General features: G+C 38.9%; 1 pseudogene; it reads right to left on the reverse strand.

The window, feature by feature from the left end:
- Positions 1-5,488: 5,488 nt before the first annotated feature.
- On the reverse strand, positions 5,489-5,988 carry LOC143661099 (dnaJ homolog subfamily C member 15-like; annotated as a pseudogene).
- Positions 5,989-6,283: the final 295 nt, after the last annotated feature.

Below are 6,283 nucleotides of genomic sequence, written 5' to 3' on the forward strand. Positions count from 1 at the left end.
TTACATTAATTGATTTTTTTGTGTTGAACCATCCTTGCATTCCTGGTATAAATCCCACTTGGTCATGGTATATAGTTCTTTTAATGTGTTGTTGGATTCAGTTTGCTAGTATTTTGTTGAGAATCTTTGAATCTGTGTTCATTAGAGAGTTTTCCTTTCTTTATTTCTTCAGGGTCTGTGTTAATGAGATAATGAACCCCCCTTTCATTTCTTATTTTATTTGCATCCTCTCTCTATTTTCTTTGTCAACCTTGCTGGTGATCCATAGATTTTACTGATTTTCTCAAAGAACCAACTTTTGGTTTTATTGATTCTTTCTATTGTTCTTTTGTTCTCCCATTCATTTATCTCTGCTTTAACCTTTGTTATTTCTCTTCTATTTGCTTTGGGGTTAGTTTGCTGTTCTTTCTCAAGTTTCTCCAGGTTAGCTGCTAAGTCCTCGATTTTTGCTCTTTTTATTTTTTAATATAGGCATTTAAGGCAGTAAATTTCCCCCTCAGCACAGCCTTTGCCACATCCCATAAATTCTGATAAGATGTATTCTCATTTTCATTCATCTCCAGGTAGCTGCTGATTTCTTTAGCAATTTCTTCTTTGACCCACTGGTTGTTTAAGAGTGTGTTATTTAATCTCCATGTATTTGTGAATGTCCTCATTCTGTAGTGGTTATTGAGATCCAGCTTCATCTCAGTGTGATCAGAGAAAGGGATTTGAATAATTTCAGTATTTTTAAATTTATAAAGACCTGCTTTGTCCCCCAGCATATAACCTATCCTGGAGAATGTTCCATGAGCACTAGAGAAGAATGTATATCCTGGTGCTTTGGGGTGCAATTACCTATATATGTCTGTTAGGTCTAATTCATTTATCAAGTTATTTACCTTCTCTATTTCCTTGTTGATCTTCTGTCTATAGAGGAGAGTGGTGTATTGACATCTCCTACTATTATTGTTGAAACATCTATCGCTCCCTTCAGTTTTGCCAATGTCTGTCTCATGTACCTTGGAGCTCCTTGATTGGGCGCATAAACAAATATGATTGTTATATCTTCTTGGTGAATTGACTGTTTAATTCGTATATAGTGTCCTTCTTTGACTCTTATGAGGTCCTTACATTTGTAGTCTATTTTGTCCTTTATTAGTATAGCTACTCATGCTTTCTTTTGGTTACATTTTTGTGGGAAATCTTTTTCCATCCTTTCACTTTCAATCTGTTTGTCTCCTTGTGTCTAAAATGAGCCTCTTGTAGGCAGCATATAGCTTGATTATGTGTCTTAATTCATTCTGCCAATCTGTATCTTTTAATTGGTAAGTTTAGTCCATTAACATTTAGAGTTATTATTGAAAAGGCATTTCTTGATTCCACCATCTTTTTAATTTTATTTGTCAGATCTATATATTCTTTTCCCTCTTTCTTTTGTGTTCTTGAAATTACCCTTAGTGGTACTCTTTAATTCTGTGCCCTCCTCCAGACCTCCCTCTCCTGTCTTTTTTTTTTCAGCCGGCAGAACTCCTTTTAGTATTTCTTGTAGGGCCAGTCACTTGTTGACAAATTCTTTCAGGACTTGTCTGTGAAAACTTTAATCTCTCCCTGAATTTTGAAGGACAATTTGGTTGGGTACAGAACTCTTGGCTGGAAGTCTTTCTCTTTCTGGATCTTGAATATATCATACCACTGCCTTCTCGCCTCCAGGGTGCTAGTTGAGTAGTCTGAACTCAGTCTTATTTGATTTCCCTTGTATGTAGTAGATTGTTTTTCTCTTGCTGCTTTCAGGTTTTCTGCTTCTCTTCAGCATTTGACAAACTGATTAGTATGTGCCTTTGGGAAGGCCTATTTGAATTTATTCTGTTTGGAGTTTTTTTTAGCTTCTTTGACTTGTATATTTATGTCCTTTGTGATGGTTGGGAAGTTTTCCCCCATTATATCCTCAGCCACTCTTCCTAGCCCTTTACTCCTCTCTTTTCCTTCTGGGATACCAATGATTCTTATATTTGCATGCTTTATTTTTTCTATCATTTCCCTGAGTTACCATTCAGTTTTTTCCATCTTTTTTTGCCATTTGCTGTTTTGAGTCTTCGAAGTGAATTATCCTGTCCTCTATATCACTTACTCTTTCTTCTGTCTCTTCAAATCTGGTATTGTATGTTTTTTATTTGGTCAACAGAGTCTTTAATCTCTGTGATTTCCACTATTTTTCTATTTATTCTTTCAAATTCCTCTTTGTACTCTTCTACTGTCTTCTTGGTCTCCTTTATGTCATTTGCTGTCGTGCTTATTTTATTAAGTAGAGTTGTATGAACATCTTTGATTAGTTGTTCCAGTGTTTGTGTCTCCTCAGGTGTTTTAATTTGGTCTTTAGGCAGGGCTATGTCTGCATTGCAATATGCTTAGTAATTTTCTGCTGTCTTTGTCATATGTAGATATCTTGATTGATTTACTTTGGGGAGTTGATTTCTTTCAGCAGTCTAAGGTCTTGTGTTTGTGGGATGGTTGTGCAGCAGGGATCAGGGCACAGGGTGGAGCACTCAGTACTGTGACTTCTTTCAGGGAAGGTTTGCGCGCAGGTTGAGGATGTTACTCTTATGCTTGTTAACATGGGCGCCCAGCAGCCAGGGAGGATGTAGCTGGTCTAAGGCACAGGGCCCTTTGTGCGCATGCGTGGGTCTGGGGGTGCCATAAATGGATTTGCTGCACTCGGGGGGGGGGGGGTGAGGCTGTGTGACACTTAGGGCGGGGATGGGGTGGGGTGGTGGCAGGGGGTGGTGGCGAAGTTGGGATCAGGTGGTGGTGGTGGCAGTGGGGGGAGGTGGCTGCGGGGGGCACTGCTACGGTAGCCCAGGTATGGAGGTCAGTGCCTGCAACCTTTATGCACTGGTAACAGCCTGCAGGAAATAAGGAGGGGGGGGTAGTGCTTGGGAAAGGTGTAGAAGAGGTGGGTTGGTCTGCACTTGGGGTGGGGGTGTGGGGCAAATACGTGCACTGGGGGTTGGTGGGGTGGGGGCGCCTGGAACTTGGGGAATGAGAGCAGATGACAGGGTTCAGGTGCATGGGGTGTGGGGTCCGCTGGTGAGGGTAGCACGCCCAAGGAACACGGCCTGGTTTACATTCTAGTCCCGCATACCCGTCTGTGCACTCCCACAGGCTCTGTGCCTCCACACCAGGCTCCAGCTTTCTGCCTCTCATTTCCTTGGCCTGTGCAACCAGGGCTGCTGCATGTGGTGGAGAAGGCTCTCCCAGGTCAGCCGCACTCCCAAATTGCTGCCTCAGTCACCCTCTTGTCCCTTCTCTAACTTTTCCATGGAGCAGGACATATCTCAAGCTGCTCTAGTCAGCCATCTTCCCAGAGTTAAGTATTTTAATTGGTTTTACTAGAGAATTCAATTATTTTTTCTTAAGAATCAAGATGGTCTTTGATTCTGCAAATAACTTTCTTTTTACTCTCTTTCCAACCCCAAATTGAGGGTTCTTGAATTTACCAAGAGCATATGCTCATAAACACTTAAAACACTTACGATAGCTATATCTATAAAAATTCAATTTTAAAGCAACCTTCAGCAAAACAATTAGGCAGAAGAAGAAGTGTCACCTGTGTATTTCAGATAGACAGCCACTAAATATTTTCATAGTTGAGTGTGCTGAGTGTTAGGCTTATCTTTCTCAGTTTATTTTCATTTTCCTTAAAGTCTGTGATTTATTTCATTCATTCAACAAATATTTCACTGCCTCTGTAGCAGTGAAAAAGACAGATTTGGTCATTGCTGATTACTCATTATATTATTTTTGCTGGAAGCACCAAAAATGGACCGTACATTTTCGCTTGGCTTGAATTATGCTTAGATATGGGGATTAGAACAGTCTAGGTAGAAAGATAACTGAGCAGAAAAATGAAAAACACTGAAGTAGGAGGATATGGGACCATGCATGAGGACTTTAAAGTGATAACTGTGTTTGACTTTAAGATTTGATTGATGTCAATTCAGACCCTTATTCTCTGCACCAAAAGAAAAATATAATAATTAAACCTTTATAACAGTGGCTCTCAACTGGAGATGGTCTTGTGGACATTTATCAATGTCTGGGAACATTTTTGGTTATCACAAAGGTGATGGTACTAGCCAGGGATATTGCTCATCATCCTTCAATGCATGGGGTGGCCCCCAACAAAGAAGAATTATTCAGGCCAATATGTCAATAGTGTCATTGTGGAGAACACCTGAACTACTTAGGGATTCATACATTCAAAGACATATCTAGAATATTTAAAAATGTAGTTTTAGATGAAATATAGTAGGTTGGTTTCATGGGAATGAACCCAGGAGTTATAATGGTCATGTTGCAGATACACAGTACTGAATTCTGTTTAACCTCCCCTGGAATAGTAAAGTGATGATGGACCAGAGGCTGTTTAATGGAGAAATGAATTAATGCAGTATAAATCACAGGGCTGGCTCTTTGAGGTCATCTGTCTGTCACTGTTTTGGGGAAGCATTTCACTCTATTCACATTGGTTAGATATATTCTGTTTCTGCTAATTTTGATCTCAGGGAAACAACACTGATTCATCAGTCATATGGTATCTCTCATTAACTTTTTTTTTAAAGCCCAGTTCCATGCCACTTATTCCACAAAGGCTTCCCTGAAGCATTCAGTTTAAAGTATTCTTTTCTTCTCTTGAACTTCCTTAACAGATAATCTATACCTATCTTAATAGTATATGTTATTTATGTGATTTACCTTTTCTTTAAATGAAAGTTCTTAAAGAGTCAGGAGCCATGACTGGTTCACATTCCTAATTCTCAAAGGAACCACTACGATACCTTATACATCAGAGGTATTCAATAAATAGAATGAATATTTGAATAAACATACAGTACTGAAAGATTATTATTGAATACAAACTTAGACATCTCCCAGCTGTTTTCCACCTTTCCTCATAGTGCACATTTGGTAAATCTTCCATCTTTTTAGCAGCTCTCCAAGTTCTCATGCTTCAGCTATAGGGTCTTAGAGAGTAGAGTTCTTTAACAAGTGCCAGCCACTACTTAACAAAATACCATTTAGTGAGTTCCAGTAAGCTTCAGGTGATTTCCCATAGGGTAGCTGCCAGAGTTCATACAACATTGAAAGCACCTTACGTAGGTGGAGCCCCAAAGTCGTTTAAGGAAACAAGGGACATAGATGACAGTAGAAGGAAAAATTTCTGCATGTTGTTTACAAAACCCAACTGAATTACTGATACTCAGATTTTGCATTCCTTTATGTGTGTGGGTGGGGGTGGTGGGGGATTAGGACTAACAAGAAAAATCTTAAAATGTATGAATATTACAGAGAAAATAAGAAAAGGGGGATAATTTTAAGGGGGTCCTATAAAAGTATAATAAAAAGCAAGACAATCTTTTATTGTTAAATAGCATAGTGGTAGAAGAAATGATTGTTGTCAATATATGTATGGAGATTGTAAAGGCCACAGTATAATTAATTTGCAGGACTTTTTTTTTTTTTAACGTTCCCATTTTTTTTCTTCAGTGTGGTTCTTGAGCATTGTTCACTGGTATTTTGATTCTAGCAAGTTTTTCACTTCGTTTATTTTCATTGCTAAGTAAGGAGATTCACCTTTATCTGGGTGATTCAAGATCATGATTCTTCTGTGCACTGTTCTAATCTTGGCCTTGTTACAGATGAGCTTACATCTAAAGTAAGACTACCTTCTTGCCTACTCATTTTCTGTTCAAATCCTCCTTTATAGGAGGATGAAAAGCTAGGAGTTGAAATCTTTGCGGTTTCTGTGATTACTTGTCCAAGAGTTTTCCGCATCTGAAATGTATAGCGACCTGCAAATGCAAAAGCTGTGACACCCAATCCTACAGTTACGAAGTGTCTTGCCAGTCTCTGTTCAATGTCAGTGTCGAGCAGTTTGGCCCAAGGTGCCGAGAACTCATGGTAGTGCAGCCCCTCGCCCACAGCGGGGATGCCTTACCTGGCAGCCATGACAATGTGGCCTAGGGAGACCCATTTAATTTCCATTGTTTTTAATTTCATTAAGTAAATTCTGGCTGACAGTCTTATTCTACATGCTACCAGAAATTTCATACTCTGAGATTCATATATACTTAAAGGGCTCTAAACTTTTTCATTAAAAAAATACTATCCACTTATTTATGATTTTTTTTTTTTGTTAAAAGTACTATAAACATTTTCATCTGTATACCATTGTGCTTGAAAGGGGATAAAAAAAAAAAGGTCAGCCAAGGTCTTCATCACATACGTACTTCCATTTGTATTT

The sequence above is a fragment of the Tamandua tetradactyla genome, chromosome 2 (assembly GCF_023851605.1).
Source record: "Tamandua tetradactyla isolate mTamTet1 chromosome 2, mTamTet1.pri, whole genome shotgun sequence".
Lineage (NCBI taxonomy): Eukaryota > Metazoa > Chordata > Mammalia > Pilosa > Myrmecophagidae > Tamandua > Tamandua tetradactyla.